The 23,602-nt window shown below is 36.9% G+C and overlaps 1 protein-coding gene across 1 annotated transcript in view; it reads left to right on the top strand.

Moving 5' to 3' along the window:
* Window positions 1–23,602, top strand: part of Kpna4 (karyopherin (importin) alpha 4) — a 54,872-nt gene that overhangs the window by 370 nt on the left and 30,900 nt on the right. The window lies entirely within an intron of this gene.

Here is a 23,602-nt window from a genome sequence, read left to right as displayed (position 1 = left end):
GGTCCGCGGCCTCCGGCCCCCGGCGGGACGCGGGGTGCGTACGGAGTCGGGCGGGCGCGGCGGCCGGCATGGCGCTGGGCGGGCGGGCGAGCGGCCGTGACGCGGGCGCCGCGCCGGGAAGTTTGTGCCGGGCCTGCTCCGCCTCCGCCGGCGACAGCGCCGGGGCCCGCCGGGTGCGGCCTAGGCCTGTCCTGTCGAGCCGGCCAGACACGGGTGAGGGCGGCGGGCATATCAGCCGCGGCGGAGGCCCCGCAGCGGCGGAAGCTCAGGCTCTGCTCGAGCCCCCGACGCCAAGCGTCGCGGGTGGAGGGCGATGGGGGAGCGAGCGGCGACCTCGGAACTTCTCCGGGCCCGAGACGCCTCCACATGCAGGTTTTCCTAATCGCCCCGACTCTGGTTTTACTTCAATGTCCAAACTACAGGAGTCAACTTCTCCGCTGGAGAAAAAGAAAGAAAGAAAGAAAGAAAGAAAGAAAAAAAAGCCACCCCCGCCGCGAGAGGCGGTCCTGGTGATGCTAAGCAGTGCCTTCCAGCGGCCTGGGTTTCAGTTTGGTCCTAGCTGATTCAAAGATGTGGCTCACGATGTGTCCCTTTCCAGTCAAAAGATCACCTGCCTCCACCGCCTTATTTGAGCTTGTCCACAGATCTTTTTACTCCTCTCTGAGAAGAGACCACCAGTTTGCATTCTTACATAGAAAAGTCCAAAGGGTTATACAAAGCTGTCATCCCCTAGTCTTCTCGGTATCCTTTCTCTCCACCTCCTGGTGGTGGTGGCAGTGAGGAATCCGGTAGGCTATGGACTGACACCATCACGTATTATTTTAAAGGGGGGAAGAAGGCTTCGTTGTCATAGACACAGTTGCTTCCAAGGTTCGATGTATTAAGCACACAGTTTCTTTCCATTGTGACTTTTTTTTTTAATATAGGGAATTTAAAAAAAAAGTCAAGCTTTTAGCTTCTTATCCCCTTTTATGTTCTGGTAACTTCTTCAGACTGCTGTGGTCGGTTCCTGAATTTGAGCATTTTCGGGATAGAGATGGCAACTTTTGTTGACTTTTCCCAATGCCAGTCAGTCTTTTAATGTAGTTTATCCTCTTTTAGCTTATTGCAGTCGTTAGAAGAACTGTATGTCCCAGGGTGTGTGTTGCTATTTAGAGATTGTTTGAAAGTTAAGGATGCTTATCTTTGTGATCATTTTTTATAGTGGAAGAAATTTAAAAAAAAAAATTTTTTTTTAGATTTGTGTATAGGGGTGTTTTGTCTGGATGTGTGTGTATGTGCATCATGTGTGTGCCCTGTGGCCAGGGAGCCCATCCTTTGGAAGTGGAGTTGCTTCCAGCTGGGAGCTGCCATGTGAGTGCTTAGAACTGAACCATTTCTTCAGCTCCCAAATTTAATCTCTTTATTGGAGTAATTTACATGTAACAAAAGCCAACTTTTTAAATGTATAGTTCATAGTTGTCATTAAATTTACTTGTTGAAAAATACCTATTTATTTTTACTAATATGAATATCTAGAATGGGAAAAATCACAAGTTAGGGAATATAAATTTGATAAATACTCCAAAGTTAGAAATTTTAGAAAAACATCAGGTAACCAAACAATCTCTAATTTTTTTTTGCTACCAATTTTTAACAGGTTCCTTGAAATGTGATTCATATACTATATAATTCACCCATATAAAGTGGTTTGTAATGTGTTTAAATGGTTGCACAATCAGCACCTAAGTCAAATCTTAGAATATTTTCTACTCTTTGAAGAACTCCTGATATATGTCATTAGCAATGATTCTCTTTCTCAGCTACTCCAACCCAAAGCAATGTTTGTTTTGATTGCCTATTCTGAGTGCTTCATGTAAATGGAATGTACATTTTAGGATACTTTGTGGCTACCTGACTTGAAGATTCATCCATGCTGTAACAAGAACGTTTCTTTCTTAGGTCTGACTAATATTGTTGCATATAGTTATAGCACATTGTGTTTATGTGTTTATCTTCATAGAACCATGGTTAACCCTTGTTATCGGTCACATCTTATTGCTATAAGCATTTATGTACACATTCTTGTGTAACAGTCTTACTTCTTTTGGCTACAAACCTAGAATGCTAGGTAATACTGGAACTTTGCATCTAACTTTTTATAGGGTTGCCAGACTTACTTTCTCCCTTTCCACCCCTCTTGTTCTTTTCTTTTGGACAAGGTCTCATTATGTACTTGTAGCCTAGGAGAGCCTTGCACTCTCAACCTCTCTCCCTCATCCTCCTGAACACTATCTTTTACTGGCATTATCCCTGCTTCCCTCTCTCTAGTTGTGGGATTGCAAGCATGTGCCACCACCCTGTTTTAAGTTATCTTAAAAACAAAAAACAAACAAAAATGTAATTTACCCTTACTCTGTATTTCTTGCCACTATAGACTAATAAATTAATACTGAATCAACCTGGCTACTATGATAGGTGATTTTAAATTATCTATAAATGCATATTAGATGTATTTTGAGATCATATCTGTAGCCACTACTAATGACTGAATTCATGTAGGTGCATTGGAAATTAGAATATTTTAATTTTCTATCTATAAATATAACATGACTAAATAAAAATTATCTTATTTCTGTGACTTACTCAAGATCACATAAGTGGGTCTTGTTCAGTGGTAAATCATAGTATGTAGGATGCCTTGGGTTTGATCCCCAATACCACAAAAGAAAACAAAAGCTTCTAAAGATGATGAGTACTTGTAATAAGACAGAAGCATCTTGTATTACTTCTAGGCAGTCTATTTGTCACTTATATGCCTGAATCTTTCCAAAGCCTGTTAGTACATTTTCTTCCCCTTCAGATAGCTAACTGCATTGGGTTATGTATGTAATATGTATGTATACATATATGCATATACATTTTATATATATACACACACATTATATAACATGATATAGTTACTGCATTGTGTTACATATGTAATGTATGTGAAATGTAACAGATAATAAAATACTGCTTTTTTTGAGTCTTAATATTTACGTTTTGGAGGAGGCAGTTCTATTGCTGTACAGCGAGAGTTAGCCTAGTATATCCTAAAGGCCATTTTAACATTTAATCCAGCTTTAAAAATGAAATATTTCACATGACATGATTCCTTTCTTACTAACTTTTCAAAGTCCAGTTTGTATTTTACCATTAGGTTATTTCTCTGTTTAGCCCAGTTCTCTTCTAGGTGAGTAATGGTGTCGTGTGGATGGTCGCTACCTTATTAGACAGCAAATGTGTAAATATTACAGCTGCATGTAGAGTTAGGTAACTGTAACATGTGGGGAAGAGGTTGGTTAAAATGAGGACAAAATCTGCCAGTTTAATTTCATTTTACCTGATCTCTAACTTTGAGTATGACCTGGAAGAATCGTTTAAGTCTTAGGATTCTTTTCATCTACAAAGATGACAGTGCACAACATCTGCTTTATGAATGCTGTGGCCATTAGTAGGTTAGTGAGATGCCTGACAACTCAATATAATTTATCTTTTTTATTGGGGAGAGAGGACTCTTAATAGGATTCAGTATGATTGAATCTCTTGCTTCCGTATTTGCTGTTAGCTGTGTGTGTGGTTTTTCCTGTGTGTTTGTTTGTTTGTTTGTTTCTGTGTGTATATGTATAAAACTTTGCACATAAAAGAGTCAATGAATTGCCTATTAGAGGGCAATTGGGCACAATGATGTGACCGTTCTGAAGTCATAATTTTATGATTCTAGATTTCTATTTAATATTCATTAGTACTTTTCAGTCTATCAATCCAACTTCAAAAAATAGTCATGGTTTTTTTTTTTTTATTTTGAAAGACAGAAGTCAAAGGAAGTGTTTGTGAATATTTATCTGAAATATTGTTTAAGGAGTTACCAGATAATGTTCATCAAAGTTTGGCTTCTTCCCTGTAGTGTGGTAGAGGATTGTCCAGTGCTAATTTGAAGGCACTAACATAAAAAAGGTCATATAGTACAACATAGGAAATGGTAGTAACCAAATTGCCAATGAGATTTGTCAGGAGTAAGCAAAGCAAATTAAGATCATCTGTTTCTAAGTTTGGTAGGAGAGACGGATTCTTTTGTAGCATTCTAGTAAACTTTCAAAGGTTTTATAAAAACATTCTAAAAGTTTGCTGGTTCAAATAGAATGTAAAATATATTAGAAAGTAATTAGGTCTTGTGAAAACAACTTATGCTAAGTATGAGTATTAAAATACCACATAATTTTGAGTATAAAATATGAAGTCAGGTTGGACAGGTTTAATAAAGGTGCTGTGCTGTTTTGTGTTTGGGAACCAGCTTTGTTGGCTCAAAGTGAAAAACATTGCTAAGCTAGTAAGTCTTATAACTTTAGAGACTGACCTCTCTCACCACAAATCTTGGAACATACTTACTGTGCTTAAAATAACTACTGTCTAATTCTTCAAATAATAGCTCATGCGTGAGACAATATGAGACCTCTGAGAGAAATAGTACTGGGATTTAAATTATTGTTTTAGCTTCCTATCAGCTTTTCTAGTTTTTAAGACATCTGACTTCAGAATTGCTTCATTGATAATTTTCACAGTTTACTAGTATGCCAAATGAATATGCACTGTTGGGAAGAATGTATGAGTAGTTTTGAAAGAATGAAACAGCTTTAGGAAAAATGCATATGTGGATACTTGTTTTGGTTTAGTTTTGGGGGGCAGTTGAGCCCAAGTTCTTGTGCTTTCTAATATAATCATTTCCTTTTGGGTGTTTTTTATTTTTAGACAGGATCTCACAGTGTAGCCCTAGCTAACCTGGAATTTGTTGTATAGATCAAACTGGCCTTGAACCCACAGAGATCTGCCTGCCTCTACCTTTGAAGTGCTAGGATTAAGGACATTCCTCACTACCACTACACCCTTAATATAGTTGTTTGGGTTTTTTGTTTTGATGGGGTTTTTTTTTTTAGCATTTTTATTTTATGTGTATGGATATTTTGCCTGCATGTATGTCTGTGTAGTGCATGTGTGCCTGTTGTTTGCTGGGGCTAGAGGACAGTGTCATATTCCCTGGATCTGGGTTTAAAAGTGGTTATAAGCCATCATGAGGGTCCTGGAAAAGCAACTAATGCCTTTAGTTGTTGAGCCATCTCTCCAGCTCCATGGATAGCTATTCCTGACAGAGGTTGTTGGTTACTAAAATATTTTCAGTGTTTTCTGGGGTAGTGGACATTTACTTGAGGCCTATACTGAATGAGAGTGCATAATAAAAATTTGACATGCATTGCTGATTTGATGGCTTTCTGGTTTAGTGTTGGTCAGAGGCAGGAGCAGTCTTGAATGAGCACCTATTTCAGTTATGTTTAACTTTTAATTCATCTCAATTTTGAAAATTAAAAAGAAATTTGTGCTTCTGACTTAACAGTCAAGAGATTGATTTTTATCTCAGGTGTGTATCAAAGTCTTTATTTTTAATACTATATCCTATTATCTTTAATTTTTCTCAGCCTAATGCACTACTAGCATATTTTATAGGTGAGGCATTACTATTGCTTTCTGCACAGAGAGTTTTGGAATTTTGTATCATTTATGAACTTCTAACACTAAAAACTTACCTGCTTTCCATTTAGATTTGGTAAAGTCAGCGTTCAGGAAGACTCCGTCTGCTAGACAGTGCTGTGAGAATATTGAGCGGCACCTACAAAATACAACAGAGCTGGCCATGGCATGGTGGCACATACTTAGAAGCACGTATAGAGTTTAACATTTTCACTAGTCAAGCTGCTCATATTACCAGCAAATGTCTATGACATAAGAGTCATTCTGGCTACTAACCTGTGTGAATTCAAAATGTTTGCTGAGGCAGGAGCAGCGACTCAGTGGTTAAGAGGACTTGGTTGTCCTCATTCTGGTTCAGTTCCTGTCACCCACATGGCTCCTCGTGTTCATTCGTAATTCCAGTCCCAGGCAATCTTTTCTGAACAGGCTCAGGCTGAGGCAGGAGAATTGCTGTGAGTTTGAAGTCAGACTGGCCTTTGGTAAGACTGAAGAGGAGGAAGAAGAGAAAGGAGGAGGAAGAGGAGGAAGGAAGAAGTCTTGTTTTAGTTCAGAAGTCTGTCTGTAGATGTTTGAGGTTCAAAACTCATTACAGACTTTTAGTTTTTAATTTGTGGATCTTTTTCAATTTTTTCCAATTTGGAAATTAGAATCAGTACTTTTTGGGGTGTTTGTTTGTTTTTCCAAGGCAGGGTTTCTTTTTGTAGCCATGGCTGTGGAACAGGCTAGCCTTGAACTCATAGATCCACCTGTCTCTGCCTCCTGGGTGGTGGGATTAAAGGCCATGTGGGGCTGAAATAGTACTTTCTAAATGTTGTACTGACAAGATAACTCAGCAGGCAAAAGTGTTTGCTGTCAAGCCCAATGACCTGGTTCAATCCCTGAGACCCTTGTGATGGAAAAGAGAAACCAACACCTCAAAGTTTTGTTTTGTTTTGTGTTTTAATGGATAGAAGAAATATTAATGGAAACTAACTTGGCTTCCCCAAACCAAAATTATTTAATGAAAAGAATGTTCATATTTAACTTTTTTCCATCTTTAAGAGAAGATATGTATGTATCTCCATATCAATTTCTGAATTTAGCATACAGATAAGGGTTTTTAAAAAAGCATTTACCTTTTAGGATACTTAATGATACTATGGTATAGCTCCAGGGATGATTATTTCGTAAGGATTGGTTGGCATTTGTCTGAAGCTGTATCAGTGTACTCCTTACATTGTTAAGTTAAATATTGATTGAACCACAGACACTAGTCTGACTTACACTTCAAATATATCTCTTCATGGTTTTGTTACATGTATTGAGTTATTTGGAAAACATCCCACTGACAAAACCAGACTGAAGTTACTCAGATCTTCCAAATGCTGACACAGTTTGTTATACAATGAAAAGATTTCCTCCCAACCTAAGAATTTTTTTTTTAATAAAATTAAGGAGAAGAAAGAATGAAAGAAAAAAAGAAAATTCACAGTTGATATTATTACAATTCAGAAAAATCACTATTGTTCAAAACTTGTCAAGCTCATAGTCGTGGACATAGTTTTCTAAAACTAATCTTTACTTGAAAACCCACATTTTAATCATTAGCAGTAAATACTATAGATTGTTTTCCTTTAAGCCATAGACTTACTAAATCTGCCAGACACTAAATCAAAATAACCATAATTTCTCTGTCATTCTTTCAAGTGAAAATGCTCTTTCTTGGGGAAAAAAAAAATAGTTCAATTCACAACCTAATTGTCCAAGTACTTTTTTTTTTCTACATATGATTATAGATATTGCTGCAGGAATGGTTGATAAATGTTCTCTGTGTATGTGTGTGTTTGCATGTGTGTGTGTGTGTGTGTGTGTGTGTGTATGTATGTATGTATGTATGTATGTATGTATGTATGTATGTATTAAGGCAAGGTCTCACTGTGTAGCCTTTGCTGGCTTGTAACCTGTCAAGTAGCCCTCCCTGGCCTAGAATTCACTATGTAGATCAGTCTGGCCTCACCGCCCAAGTGCTGAAATTAAAGATCCCATACCTGGCATCAAAAAGTATGAGTGCTTCTTCTCCATGTATGTCTGTGCACTGTGTATGCTTGGTGCTGCTGAAAGCCGGAAGAGGGAGTTGGATCCCCTGGGATTGGAGTGGCAGATGGTTATAAGTAGCTGTGTGGGTACTGAGAATTGAACTCAATTCCTTTGGAAGAGCAGCCCGAGATTTTAACTGCTGAGTCATTCTCCAGGCCCAAGGACATTCTCCAGTAACTTGGCCTAACTGAAATACAATGACACCATTACAGCATAATGCTGGTTTATCTTAGTTTATGCTAGAGCACTAGCAGTTTTAACCCTTTGGCATCAGTGCAGTGCTAACATGCATATGTGTTCCCATACATTAACACATATTAATGTATGTTTTGTCAGGAAGATAGTTTTGACCTTTAAAATTTTGTTTTAAAATGTCTCAGGACCCCTGACCCTGTGAACCATACTTTTATATCACATTTATAATTTATTAGCATTGCTTTTGATACAGATAACTGTCACTTAATTACAAAAGACTCTAAGCATTGTTTATATCAGTGGACAATTTGAAAGAGTTGAGTGTCCCTTTCTAGCAGGTGGGTTTGGGGAATCTGTCTCAGATCATCAGGCTTTCTTGTGTTTTGAGACTGGGTTCTTTTTTGTTGTTGTTGTTTTCTCTGTACAGCCCTGGCTGTGCTGGAACTCATTCAGTATATCCTATCCACCTGACTGCCTCCCAGAGTGCGGGGATTTTAGTGAATATGCTGCCACTACCACCCGGGTTAATGTTTTATGTAGATTTTTTTGCTGCTTTCCCACAAGATTGTAAGTTTAACCAGTTTTTTGTTTTGTCTTATGGGTATGGGTGTTTTGCCTTCACATATGTCTGTGTACCTACCACATGTGTACAGTGTCTGAATAGGGCATCAGATTGCCTGGGACTAGAGTTACAGATGGCTGTAAGGGGCCATGTGAGTGATGGAAATCGAACTGGGTAGATCAGCCAGTGCTCTTAACCACTGAGCCATCTCTACAGCATTAGAAAACACTTTTAATTCACACTGTCTAGTATCCATAATAATTTTCAAGTCATAGACATTTGCTGTTAATATGAGTAGCTTGACTATTGAAAATAGTATCAGAAGGAAGTTTGGTTCCTTTTCACTTTTACTATAAATTTAATTTACTTCAAACTTAATGTAAACTCTGTGTGATATGCACACCTATAATCTCAGCTCCACTCAGGAGACCACAGACAGGAACATGGTGAAACCAACCTGTTATACACAATTAAGACCCTGTCTTCTTATTGTTTTGGGTTTTTTTTAAACTTGTAATATTAATGTAAATTACATTTTACTTGTTACTTCATTGAATTTTTATTAACAAAACCCGAAAATCGTATGATAATATAGTGTTTCCTAATTTGATTATGGACATACTTTTTAATACTAAAAAAGCAAATTTTCTTACTGCTACCTACTGGGTTTATCCAAGCCATCATGTCCTCTGTGATGACGGACTGTATCCTTTTGAACCAAAACAAATTCTTCTTCCCTTTTACAAAAATGGAAGGTGTTATATACTGTGTTGGTATCCTTCCATTATTGGTCTCCCAACTGAGCTGTGTCAGCTGACCCTGTTGCTTCTATTGCCTGCTTTAGTTTAATGAGTATGTTTGTGGTTCCTCCAAGTAGCAGTTCAGTTTGAGAGTTGTACCCTGGAATCCCTACATTGAATGGTCTCTGCATAGTCATTGTAGATGACCCTGCCTTGTTCCTATTTGACCTGCCTCTTTAGCCACTTTGAGCTTTTGGTAGTCCACAAAAAGAAGCAAAATGTTAATCTGATATTTCAACATAGTTATTGAACCTGGTTCTTTAGTAGATACTATGAAAACCCAAGTGGCTTGGCTCTCTAGTGGTCTAATGTGGTCTTTTTAATGATGTTAAAATTGAAAGTTGCCCAATAACTCCAAGCAGAAGGAGCTGATTGTAAATTATGTAATTGTTTTAGGGGAAAGAACCAGCCGAAAATAGTTCAAGTATAATGGGAAATCTTGTTCTTATAATCAGATAAATCCAAGCAACAGCTGGCATTTTGATTAGAGTCAGTCTAGGGATGAGTGCTGATATAAGAAAGGTATGGATATAACCTTGAAAACATTATGCTTCCTGTAAGAAGTCAGTCAAAAGCAAACAAACCACGGTCCCATTTACAAATACAGATAGAGCAAAACTGCTCTACATGCAGAACTCCTGGCACCAGATCTGGGAGATTTTTTTTTTTTCACAAATTTGGGAGAAGGAGATTTTTTAAATATTAATCTCTCAAGCATTTTTTTTTAGTAGATATCAGCTAGATGTCCTCAAAATCAGTTTCAGAAGCTGTCTAGGATTTACTCGCATAAAATTGCCCCCCCCACACACACACACTTTTGTCCCCAAAGATAAGCCCCATTTTTCCTATGCTATTTGCAGGCGCAGGCTGTGTATGGCCTTCTGTTTGATCCCCTGGCTATAAATCCAGTTTTCCATGAATACCATCCTCTGGTTCAATTACTTTGCTAAAGTAGCTCACAGAGTCCAGGGAAACAGTTAAAGAACTAAAAGGCTACAATTGAACAGCCAAATTGAAGAAGGAAGAGTTATATGAGGAGGACCACAGAGCTTTCATGACCTCTGCCAATGTACTGCTCTCCAGGTACAGCTACATACTCAGCTCCTAAAACACCAGATAATTGTTGTTAGGGTTAGTGGGAGGGGTATTTTATACACATCATTTACATACATAGGCATGATTAAGTTTATTGGTGGTTGGTGATCACTTTAGCACTCTCTCTTGCCCAGAAGTTGGGATGTAAAGATGAAAAAGTTCTGCCCCCTGGCTGGAACAACATGCTAGGTTTGACTAACAATTGTGCAGATAACAATTATGATGAAGTGAAGTCCCAAATCTCTAAGTGTGCTCATAATAGGCCCATCATATAAGTATTCTAATGACATTCTTTGTTTGGTTGGTTGTTGTTGCTGTTTTGAAACGGGGTTTCTCTGCCTGCTGGGCTGAAAAGGCATGTGCCACCACACTTGGCTGACATGCTTTTTGAGCAGTGTCTCCTTTTGTAAACCAGACTGGCCTCCAATGTATTAACCTAAGATATCCCTCCTCAGTCTCCTGATTGCTGGGTTGTACGTATGGGTATATGCCACCTGGCTTCTAAAGACACTCTTGTCTAGAAATTCTGAAGATTTTGGAAGATGTGTTGAGGAGGTGGTGGTACGGTATGGATGACACAGATATTTCATAATATAGTGTTAAATGTCTGGAATAAGTAACTCAGTGAAGACAGAAAGTAATTACTGGTTGCTAAGTTAGGATAGAGGAAATCAAAAAAATGCTTTAGGTATAGGGCTGTTTGTGGTGATGAAAGTCACTAGGAGTTAAATGATAGCAGTCATGAAAATTCACTGCATCGTATTTAAGTGAGTAAACTGTATGGCATGTGAGTGTAACTTCAGTAATGGTATTATGATAACAAAGAAAGATTAATTAAAAGAATGAGTTGGGATGGTGGCCAATTTCTCCTACCCAGTAGTCACAGTTGAATTTGTGCAGTCAGCTCTGTCACTGACTTTTACGTCTCTTTATTTATTGTATGTATTTGTTCTGCAGATATTTATTCAGCATCTGTGTATGAGATTCTGTCATAAGCATGAGCCCAAAAGCAATGGACAACATAGGCTTAATTCGTATTCCATCAGGTCAAGATCTCTCAGCCCTGGGCTTAGGTTAACCTTGCAGGAGTAGTTAGCTTCTAGGGGCGAGAGTTGTAGTAAACTGCTTTATTTCCTTAACAAACCTTCAGTTTGAAGGGAAAGGCAATCCTAAGTGTTTTCTATTTGTTAACACTTTTCTACTCAAGGGAAGAATACATTTCTACACTTAAAAATTTAGGATCCCACCTTTTGGGGTACTTGTTTTGACTGAAATCTTAAGTAATAATAGGGAGACCTCCTTTATTTAGATTAGGGTCTTACCTATTATAGTAAAGGTAAGATTGTGAGAATGCATGTATTTTTAGCATACTGCTTGCCTGCTGTGAACTATTCATTTATCCACAAACTACTATCTTAGTCTTAGTATTAAATTAAGGTGTGTTAAGTTACTAATTTAACTGAGTCGTAAACTCTGCCCTAGTTAAAGCAGACCTTTATTAATCTTCCTGCCTGTCTGCCTACCTGCCTTCCTTCTGTTGCACTGTTTGTAGATTGGCTTTTTTGGGCTTTCAGGTATCTTTCTCCTTCTCCCCTGCCTATAGTATTGAGTACAAGGGGCAGCTCACATGAGGAACCTTCAGGAAGAGTCAGTGGAAAGTAGTTTCTTTCAGAAAAGATTGCTACTATAGTGGTGTTTCAGTTTCTGTTCACTTTCTACAACTGTTAGAATGTTGCAGATCGTTACTGGCTCTTCACTGTCCTGTCTACAAAGGGGTTTGTTTGTTTTGAGATTGCCACTCTACAATTCAGAAAATACCCAGGGTTATTTTTTTTTAATAAAATTAAATTAAAAAATAATTAAGTAAATCCAGGCTGAGGAGTAGTAATGGTGAGTGCTTGCCTAGCACGTTTAGGGTTCTGGGTTTCATACCCAGCAGAGCAAAACAAACAAACAAACAAACACACACACACAAAACCATGCTCCCCTGCTTTAATAGTTTCCTATGTGCCACAGTTAGCTTCTGAATGCCCAGTTGAGACCTCCAAGCATTGACCTTTACCTACTTTTCCTACCTGTATGTTTTATTTTTCTCTAGCTCTTAGACAACTGTAGTCCTCTTCCTAAGGCCCTTCACACAAGCGACTTTAGCTGTCAGAATGCCTTTTTCCTCTCCTTAAAGTTACAGAGATTTGTATGCTCACTCAATGTCAGCTTCCCCCAATTATTGTGAAGCTTCTGTTAGTTATGGTGCTCTCTGTCCTGCCCTTACCATCCTTGAACTTGAGTTCAAGTGATCCTTCTCTTGAGTGGGACTTGAAGCATGCATTAATGAGCCAGCCATAGAGTTGACACTAAAGGAAACAGTTTTTATTTATTAATTTTTGAGGTAGGGTTTTAGTAAGTTGCCCAGGCTGGCTTTGAATCTGAGATCATCTTGCTTTAGCCTCCTAAGTACCTGTATTATAGTTGTATGCCACCATGCCTGAATGAAAAAAATATTTAGGGAGGAAAAAAATATGTATCTGGTTAGTGTTAGTAATTAAGTGAGATTTTTTTAAAATTCAGGTTTATGTTTTCCTCTTTCCGAGCAGGTAGTACATAGCAACTTGGTTTTACTTCCTTTTTTTCTGAAATAGTGCCTATCAAAGTTGAAATATTATTTAAAACAACAATGAGGTATAGAATTTGTAAATGGACATCTACAGGGAGAACGTGGCACTTGAAGAATCTGGGATTGCTGCTGTAAAATGTCAGACTTGGGGTGCCATGGAATGAATGGCTCAGCAGCAAGCTCATGACCATGAGCTCCTGCATGGGAAAGGAAACAACCAGTACCCACACACGCGTTGGGCTCTGACCTCACGCATAGGCTGCCGCACATTCATCCATGGGCATGTGCATATGCACATACAAAGGTAATAGAAAAATTAAGACAAGTAAATAAAAGGTAAACTTGAACACATTTTTTAAAGGAACAAAAAAAGAAGGTTGTGTTGGTAAAGTTATGGAGAATTTAGAATCCTTGTGCACTGTTGATAACAATGAAAAGTGGTACAGGTACTTTGGAAAGGTAGTGTCCTCAGATTAAAATAGAATTCTGATTCTAGGTATATAGACTTAGATAAGCTGAAAACTAGATTTCTGTGTACCCATATCCACAGCAGTGCTATTCACATTATTAAAAGGGTGAAAGTGATAGATGAATGGCTAAATAAAAATTAGACTAAGTGTGATGACCACCCCATTGGCTGCATTGGTAGAGGGAAACCCTTAAAATCAAATACTGAGACTTTTTTTAAAATGAGACTTTGCTTGCAGTGTGGTTCCAAGAACCCAAGGGTGGGCTGGAAAGTGAAAGGGGTGTTTTCATTGAAAAATTTTAGAGTTTCCCAGATACCTAAATTTCATTCTCTAATTTACTCAGTTATAATACCATAGCATAGTGAATGAGATGTGAGTTGGCAACTCTTAAGCCCTGAGCAATATTTTAAGAGACCTGAATGTCTGTCTAGTGGTGGGAATAAATGATAAAAGAAATAGACCATAAGTCATAGTAATAGATGATAGGTTTGGAATCTTTATTCTTATGGTAATTATCTGTTTTGGTAATTTTAATGTGTATCTAGTAATGAGTAGTTCTCAGGCCTCATCTTTATTTTTAAAACATTATTATGCATGTGAAGTGTGGGCATACACATGCACCCGCACTCTTCACATACGCATCCATGTATATCATATAGAAGTTAAAGTTTGTTCTCTTTCTACTTTTGCATAGATTCCAGAGATGTACCTGAGGTTGCCAGGCTTGTGTGTAGCCTTCACCTGCTGAGCCACCTCACAAGCCCTGTAGTCTTTATCAGTGTATTGTTTGATGTCACTATGCTCCCATGGGAAAAGCCCTTCTCTCTTCTCCTCTCCTTTCTTCTTTTCTTTTTTCTTTTTTTCTGAGTGGCTCCAGAATAGTCCTGACGGTTGTTTATTCTTCTACCTCTTAAGGGTGTACCTACCATATGGTACTGTATTTGTACTGTACCATTTTTATACTGACAGCCTTCTACATTGATTTCGTCCATGCCTCCCTTTCTTTGTTTTTGTTTTGACTTTTTTACTTTCAAATTTCAAGACATGGTCTCACTATAATGGCCTAGGCTAGCTTGGAATTTCCAGTCCTCCAACCTCAGCCTTCTGGGTGCTGGGGATGCAAGCAGGCACTGTTTTGCCTGGTTCCTCCCAACTTTATTGAACTCTAGATTCATTTGGTTATTTTATCATGTTATTTTTTGCATTGTAAGCATTTTAAACTTAACAACTTCAAAAATGACATAACTTACCCCACTCCCTGGACCTACCTAGTAATCATTAAATTTCTTCTTAGTTAATTACATTTCAGTCTAAAGTTGCTTGAACCAAAACCTTGGTGCCATCATCTCATTGCAGTCATGCCCTGTTCAGTGTAGTAAATTTAAGTCCTCTGTGTGTGTGTGTGTGTGTGTGTGTGTGTGTGTGTGTGTGTGTGTGTGTGTGTGTATGTATGTACTTTAATGTGTATTCTTTAAATTTCATGATCCCACTCAAGTCTCTAGCCTGGAGTACTGCAACTTAGCATAGAAACTAGGAAGATTTCCTTCTTTTTTGAGGGGGAGGGTGGGGGTTGAGACATGGTTTCTCTGTGTAGACCTGGACATCCTAGAACTTGCTCTGTAAACCAGGCTGGCCTTTGAACTTGGATCCTCCTGCCTCTGCCTCTCAAGTGCTGGTATTAAAGGCGTGAGACAGCTGTTAGATTCCCACCCCCACCCCCCAAAGCAGACTGTAGCTCTCTGTTGCTCACAATCTAGCATTGGCTTCTTAGCACAAAGTTAATGCCAAAATCTTTAGTGGTTGGCCATTTGTTTTCATAACCCCCTATTTATTGCATGATGGCTATCTTAGATTTCTTACCTTGTTTTTTTTCTTTCATAGGTTTCTTTTTTCCCTTGTTGTTACTCTATCTACCCTAAATGCTATGTCAATATCTACATAACTTGATCACTTACTCATCTTGTTAATTCCATCCCCTAAAAAAAAAATCTCTAGCTTTATATTTTTCTAATATTTAGCCCATTTAATATACTTTATATTCCATTTTATTTGTCTTATCCCCCTAAAATGTAAATTCTATGAGACAAGGAAGTTTATCATTATATTCCTAATGGCTTCTTAAATGCTGACTGAGGTTTAATGAACATTTATGGAAAAATAAAAGTACTCTTAAAAAAGCTGAGTGTGTGTGTGTGTATGTGTGTGGGTGCATGCACACATGAAGATGCCAGTAGTGAGCTTTTTGACATGGGTGTTGGGAATTGAACTCAAGTCCTCTAAAGAGCGGTACATTTTTTATAACCACTGAGCCATTTCTCCGGGCCCTGTAGAATGCTTTTTAAACAGTGCTTAAACAAAATAATTCAGTAATTTACCTCTTAATGAAGATTTGTCTATTAAAGTTGGATATAAAATCACAAAGAAAGATGAATAATATTTTAAAAGTGGATATTAAGGTGGGAAATAGCAGGTAAGTTTAGCTTGTTTGAAGAAATATATACTACAAGTAGACCTTGGGTAGAAAAGTTGTGGTGTGTTATAAAAAATATTGAACTAGATCCAGGATATCTGAGACTTGATATTCTTAAGAAAATTATTCTGAGCCGGGCATGGTGGTGCACGCCTTTAATCCCAGCGCTCGGGAGGCAGAGGCAGGCGAATTTCTGGTCTACAGAGTGAGTTCCAGGACAGCCAGGGCTACACAGAGAAACCCTGTCTCCAAAAAAACCAAAAGAAAGGAAGGAAGGAAGGAAGGAAACTATTCTTTTCCTGTCTCTCTAAAGTGAAATAATTGAAAGTAAATGATTTTTATTCTTTCTTGTGTTATTTAATTAAAATTTTTTATTAAGAGGAACTAGAGAGATGGCTTGGTGGTTAAGAGTACTAACTGCTCTTCCAGAGAGGACCCAGGTTCAGTTCTCAGCACCCACATGGTGGCTTCACAACCATCTGTAACTCCAGTTCCAAGGAGTCAGGCACCCTTTTCTGACCTCTATAGGTGCCACACATAAAATTGGTGTGCAGACAAACCTGCAAGCAAAAACCTCATACATATAAAATAATAATTAAAACTATTTTTCATTTAAAAGTAATGAAAAGAAGCATTTAGAAAGGAAAATTTACTCTGACGAAGTCCCAAGACATGGGACAGCCCATTTTGAACAATTCCAAGGAAATGACCAGCTTTTGCTCAGGAACTCCAAAAACCATACTTGCAGGGACAGAATGCTAGTTTGAGGTACTGTGTGCAAAAGCCAGAAGCCCAAGGGAGGAGACCACAGAAGCACCCATGAAATGCTCTGTTGTGTTTGACAGTTTGCCCATTTCCTCCATCTAGAGAAACAAAGGTTGAGATGGCCCATGAGATGAGAGCAGCTACCAGGGACACCTTATAAAATCACTCTTAATCAGTGTGGCTTTAATAGTCACATAAACGGGGTTCCTCAACCTCTGGCCTACAAGTTATTAATGGCATATATTTTTTGTTTTCTGTTCTTGCTTCATTCTTTTTCCTTTTATGTGCATACCTTTATTGATTTTATTATATATATTAATTCACTTAAAAGAACCTAGAGAAGATACATTGCTGTTTCACAGCTATGAATAAACTAAAGCCATAGACAATAAAGTATTTTCATAAGAACGTCATGAATTTAAACTTACTTTGTTCTTATAGGGGGAAGCATTCCTTATTTTGATTTTTATATTTTACTTTAATTTTTTTATTTTGAGGGCTGTTTTGTAATGGGTAGCCCTTTTATCCTAGAGCTCTATATGGACCAAACTGGCCCCACCCTTGCAGTGGTCCTCTTGCCTCTGCTGCCTTGTGAGTGCTGGGATTATTCCATCGTGACTGACTTATTAACTTTTTTGTTTAAGTGGGTGATTATTTTGATTTGTTTTTGTGTTAGATTTATTTTTATATATTTATGTATACCATGTGAGTGTGTCTAGTGCCTGTGGAAGTCAGGAGATGGCATTGTATCCCTGGAAACTGCAGTTAGGGATGGTTGTGACATAAGGTAGGTGCTAGGAATCAAACCTGAGTTCTCCACCAGTGCACTAATGGATGAGTCATCTCTCCATTCTCAGAGGTTTTGGTTTTTGGTTCTTGAAGCAATCTCATTATGTTGCCCAGGCTAACTTTGAACTCAAGGCAGTCTTCCTGTTTTATTTTCCCGGTACTGAGTTATAGGCATGAGCTGCCATGCCCAGTTTAACATTGTTTCTTTTTTTAAAATTAGAGTTGTTTTTCTCATCTAAGAATGCAGCAGATCAGCAGAGAAATGAGATTTGACCATAGTCTTGTGTTCTTGGGTCCACTGACTTCCCTGGGTTGATTAAATCTGCTTTCACTTTGTAGTGTAGTAATTTTTCCCACTGTCATCTCCCATGTGTTTTTTCTTCAACCAGTCATAACAGTTCTCCAACTTTTGTTTCTTCTGTTAGAAACATTGAAAAGGTTGAAGAAAAATGAACATTCTTGCAAACAGTAAAGTTTCATTCATCCATTCATCCTACTTTGTTGAGCGTAGTGCATTTCTTGATTGTCCTCAGTCACTGCCATTGCTTTCATGAATTTTTGGTTTCTCCAATGGCATAGTATTTCAAGTTCCTCATAGTGTTAAGTGTCAATTCTGGTGGGTCAGTGATACCCACTGTGGAGAAAACTACCACTGTAACCCTTCATAAGACTATTCAATGAGGAAAAAGTTCAGTTATTTTCAAACCATAGTTTAATTTCTCAAAGATAGTATCTTAAGGTAGAGATATTAAATTTCTAATTAGTGCACACTGTTAGTGATGAGGAATCCGATTCAAACTTCTCTCAATAGAAGTGAAAGGATACATAGAACTTAAGCATAGAGCTTATTCAGTGTAGGAAACCATTTAACATTGGCAAGTTATTAAAGCAATATAGGTAATAATTCTACATACCATACTTTGAAATGATTTATATATAAATTAATAGGCATCAAAAACTTAGTCTACCACTACCTCATGGTTGACCATATTAAGTGGGTAAATAACCTGTGCCTACCAAATGCTTCTAGATGTTGATATTTCTTTGGGCTGAGATCTGCAGTGAAACAATATACCTGACTTTTCATAAAACTGATGGGCTCTTGCTTCCCACCATTCTTCACATCTGACATTCTTCCACAGATCCTGCACATAACATCTTTTAAAGATTAGTATATATGAATTGTAAAAGCAGTTGGCTTTATTCATTTCCATAATGTATACATGTGATTTGATTGGATTTTCTATTATCCTTTCATTTCTTTTTCCCCCTCCCTTTGCTCTTTAACACCTCGTAATATTATACCCTTTTGAATTTCATGTCCCTTTTCTTCTGTCCTAAATTATACAGATGAGAAAAAACTGAACGTGTAATATTTGTCATTGTGAGGTTGACTTATTCCATGTAATATAATCTCTAGTTCTACTCATTTTCCTGCAGACGACATGATTTCACTCTGTTTTGGCTGAATCAAACTCCATTGTCTGTATATACGATTTTGTCTTTATACATTGATCTGTTGATGATGCTATAACATCTCTGACTTGGCATTTGGTAAAAGTGCAGCAGTAAACATGGGTACACAGGTATTCATAAGTAAGCTGACTATGATTCTTGTGGGTACATACCCACAAATAGTATAGCTAGATCATATAACATGTATGTTAATTTTTTTCATAGACCCTTCATACTAATTTCCATAGTGACAGGGTTTTTTTTTTCCTTTTTTAATGTGCATTAGTGTTTTGCCTGCATGTATATGGGTGTGAGGGTGCCAGATGTCCTAGAACTGGACCTATAGACAGTTAAAAATTGCCATGAAGGCACTAGGAATTGAACCTGGATCCCCTAGAAGAATAGCCAATATTCTGAGCCACTGAACCATCATCTCTCCAACCCCTTCCATAGTGACAGTTAATTAACATTCTCACCAACAATGTAGTAAGTGTTCCATATTCCATACATCCTAATCAACATTTGTTGTTTTGGTTTTATTGTTGATAGCCATAGAGTGAGATAGAATCTCAATGTAACCTTGATTTTTTTTTTTTTTTTGCATTTCCTAATAGTTAAGGATGTTGAACATTATTTTTTGTCTGTGTGTAGTTCATTTGAGACAGGGTCTTCCCCTGTGTTATCCAGATTGTCATGAACTAAGATTAGCGGATCTTCCTGCTTTCTTGGCCTCTTTAGTTCTGGGATTACATGTGTGTAACACCAATCTTGACTGCATATGCCTTATTTTAGCTTCTTTTTTGTAAATAATAATAATAACAATAATAAAAATAATATGTGTGTGTATTATATAATACCCACATATATACATATATGTGTTTGGAATTTCTTCATCTCAATCCTTTGATCAAGAATTTAGCTTATCTGTCATCTTAAGTGTTTGCCTTTTAGGCCAGGCATGGATAACTTTAATCACAGCACTGGGTAAGAAAAGGCAGGTGAATTTCTTATGATTTCAAGTCTAGCCAAGATTACGTAGTGAAATGCTGTTTCAAAGAACAAAAACAAAACAAGTATTTCTGTTGTCAAAGTACCTTATGTCTGTGTTTCTGTTTAAAGATGTTACTGTGTTCTAAAGCTGGAAATTCTCCTACTTAACTGTGTGTTCTACAACAATCTCTCTGTGTGTGTGTGTGTGTGTGTGTGTGTGTGTGTGTTAATTTATTAAATAAATAAAATTGAGTCTTATGTTTGCATGGTATACAGCACCCAGTATTTGCTAAATGTTAGGTCTTCTTGATAATTTGCAAACTATATTTCTCTGTCATAAAAGTACAACCATCTTTCTAAAAACTTTTTATTATATTGTGTGTGCATGCACATCACTTGTGTCAGGGGACGGCTCATAGGGTTGATTCTTTCCTTCCATTATATGAATCCAGGGATCCAACTAAAGTCCTTAGGCATGATGTCAAATTAAAGTCACTGAAGCATCTCACTGGCCTGAGCACTACCTTCTTAAGGGAATGGATATACAGTGCATCTGGTCCATCTTTGTATTTTTAGTGCTTAGCAAAAGAAGGTTAATAAGCTTTTCATGGATTGTAGCTGTGCATTGTTTTGGTTTTGAGATAGAGTCTTATTATGTAGGCTAGGCTAGTCTTCACCTTACAAGCCTTCTGTCCTTGTTTCCAGATTGCTGATATTATAAGTGTTTGTAAATGTACCTGGTGGAATAAATCCTTTCTAACAGGTTAGAAATAATGATATATGTTAATGTTTTGGGTTGGGGACATATATGTAACTTTACATATGTTAAATTTTTAATAGATGTAAAGTTGGATAATTTTAAGTTTTGACGGTTGTTAACAATTTCTGGATAATATAGTCTTTATTACAGTCCATTAAAAGGTATTCCATTATACACAAAGTCTGTCTTCCGCCTCCCCGCTGCTGCTTCTTTTTTTGAGACAGGGTTTCTCTGCCCTGAAACTCACTCTATAGAGCAGGCTGGCTTCAAACTCAGAGATCCTCTTGTATTGTGATTAAAGATGTGGGCTACCTCTGCCTGGATTTAGTATTTTAAATTTTTATTTTCATTTGTTTTAGTATTACCTAAGTTAACCTTCCTGAGGTATGAGTACATGCTGAATGAAATAAAATCAAAGTGTTATTTTCTTGGTTCTTTTAATGTCTAACTTTAAAAGTTTTAAAGCTTTTTCTCTAAAGAGAATACATTCTAATTAATATAAATCTTGGTTTTGCCCAAGAAAAATTTAAATACCAAAATTTTTACAATATGTTATATCATAAATTAATTTTAGAGATTCAGTGACGGGCATATTGGTTAAAAAGTGACTTGAAAATTAACAAAAGTAGAAAAATTAACAAAAATAGGTAGTCACTATCTGGAAATTAACTATTAATTGGAAGGTATTAGGCTCTGTATTCTATTAAGAGCAGGGAACATAATAAAACTCAAGCATAGTGATATAAACATGGAAAATATATTTTAAATATAAAAAAATGCATACCTTTGAGAAATAACACTTTGGATTCTTTAAGAAACAATTGCTTAAACTTTTTAAAATTGTTTTCCTTTGATTCAATTTAAGATTTTATAACTATATGACAAATTTGAAAATTATGGAATATTTTAAAGTTCTGAACTAAAAGTTTAACTGCAGCCTCCTGCTTTGTATTCCCTTTTCCCTCCCTCATTTATATCCTTTATCCTTTGCTTAGCTCTGTGGTTTATAAATAAGTCTTTGGCGAGTTTGGTAGCCTTTTGAAATTCTAATTGACACCTCTGCTTAGTGCAGTGTGAATTTTATAAACTCACAACCATTATTACTACATGTAATATGCAAAGCCTGATTTCTAAGATCCGAGGAAACTAGGAAGCCTTATATACTCTTTCACAGGACCTCAAAAATAAATGTCCTTGATTTGAGATGGGTTTATTTTAGAAAGGAGAAGTTAAACTCTTACCCTGTAGTAAAGACTGTACTTTGCAAAGAGTTTTTGTAGGTAGCAATAGCTCTAGTTGTATGTTGTTATTGCATTATTAAATTGAGTCCATTCCTATTAATGGTTTTCTCTCTTTTTTGGTAGGGACAAGTAGATCAATTGGTTTTTGAGACAGGGTTTCATTATATATATATAGCCCAGGCCAGCCTTGAGTTTGAGGTATTTTGGTTTTTATTTTTAATTCTAAATTATTAAAACCTCAAACTTTAATAAATAGGATATATTACAGTATAGGAGGGACTTATATAATAGTTTGCACTAATGTGAAGAAAGTGAAGTTCGTTACATTCCTGTCTTCTTTAAGGTGCAGTGCTTACTAATGAAACCTTCACAAGGGTTTAATACCTCTAGCCCTCAGAAGTCTCTTACTAACCTCTTTGAACCGTCCTTTATGTAATTCATGTTAGAGGTACCATAGTCTACATCAAAGCAAAGTTTTTGTTATAGAGTTGTTTGTTTTCTGTTATAATAAGCAAAGCTTATTGATTAAGATGAATATCTCTCACCCAAAATGCATGGGGCCAAAATATCTTTCTTTACATTTTCAAAATTTGTCTACATTTAAAATAAGACCAAAGTTCAAACATGAAATTCATTTATATTTCATTAATATATTAGTTTAATGATGAAATTTGATAATGTGTCAAATAGTTTTGATCATGAAACAGTTTGTGGTGTATAGTTTATCATTTCAGATATGTCAACATTCCAAATTTGGATTTTCAGAGGATTTTGGATTTCAGATTTTCACATTACAGAAATTTAGCTTTTAGTGCTTTAACTTAACTTTAATATGAGCCTTAGACTCTCAAATTGGCTTGAATTCTACTTCCAGATGTTTGGAAAACATTTTTACTGCTAAGGGGCTTTGTATGAGACTGGATTCTAATCCTCTGTTTTGGGACTAGTAATGTAAGCAGTTTTCATATTTGTATGAATGTGTAAGAAGAATAAAGATTTCTTTTTTGGGTTGTAATATTTAAATGAGACGCTAGATCTTAAAACTCAGATTTTCATAGCTGATTATTCATTTTGCAATACTTATTTTGTTAGCAGCCTTTAATTTAGTCAGTATTAGTAAAATCCTTACCTGTACCAAAAAATCAGAAGAGCACAGAATAAAGTAATATGAACAAAAATTGGGACTAAGTTTTGCACAAATAAAATTAAGACAATCAAGAAGAAATAATATTTATCCTTGTTATCTTATATATAGAAAGGATTAATATTGTAGTGGGGGTTTCCAATAAGCAAATAAAATTGTACAGTAATTTAGAATATGATACATGACAATGAGAAAAAATCAGTTTGATAAAGGATAGTATTCAATGGACAGTCGGTGAAAGACTCAAAGAAGACGGAACTGAAGATGGTAGGAGAGAACATTGCACCTGAGGACATAGCAGTAATGGTAACACACAGGAAGTGTCAAGTAACGCATTTCCTTATTTCAGCCTTACTATAACTGTAAGTAGGCTGAGTAGGGTATGGTAGCATAAATCCCAACAATTACAGAGTAGGTCGGGGTGAGTTCAAGGTTATCCTAGGAAGTAAGACACTGTCTTAAAATAAAGAGCAAAAAAGTACAGGAGATAAAGCTTAGAGTGCTTCTTGCCTCTTTGAGTGTGGTGTCACATGCCTTGAATCCCAGCACTCATAGCAGCGGCAGACAGGTCTTTCTTTGTGAGTTCTAAGCCTGGTCAACATAAGTGCATTTCAGAACAACCATAGTGAGAT

Source organism: Mus musculus, chromosome 3 (assembly GCF_000001635.26).
Source record: "Mus musculus strain C57BL/6J chromosome 3, GRCm38.p6 C57BL/6J".
Classification (NCBI taxonomy): Eukaryota; Metazoa; Chordata; class Mammalia; order Rodentia; family Muridae; genus Mus; species Mus musculus.
This window is presented reverse-complemented; position numbering and strand designations above follow the sequence as displayed.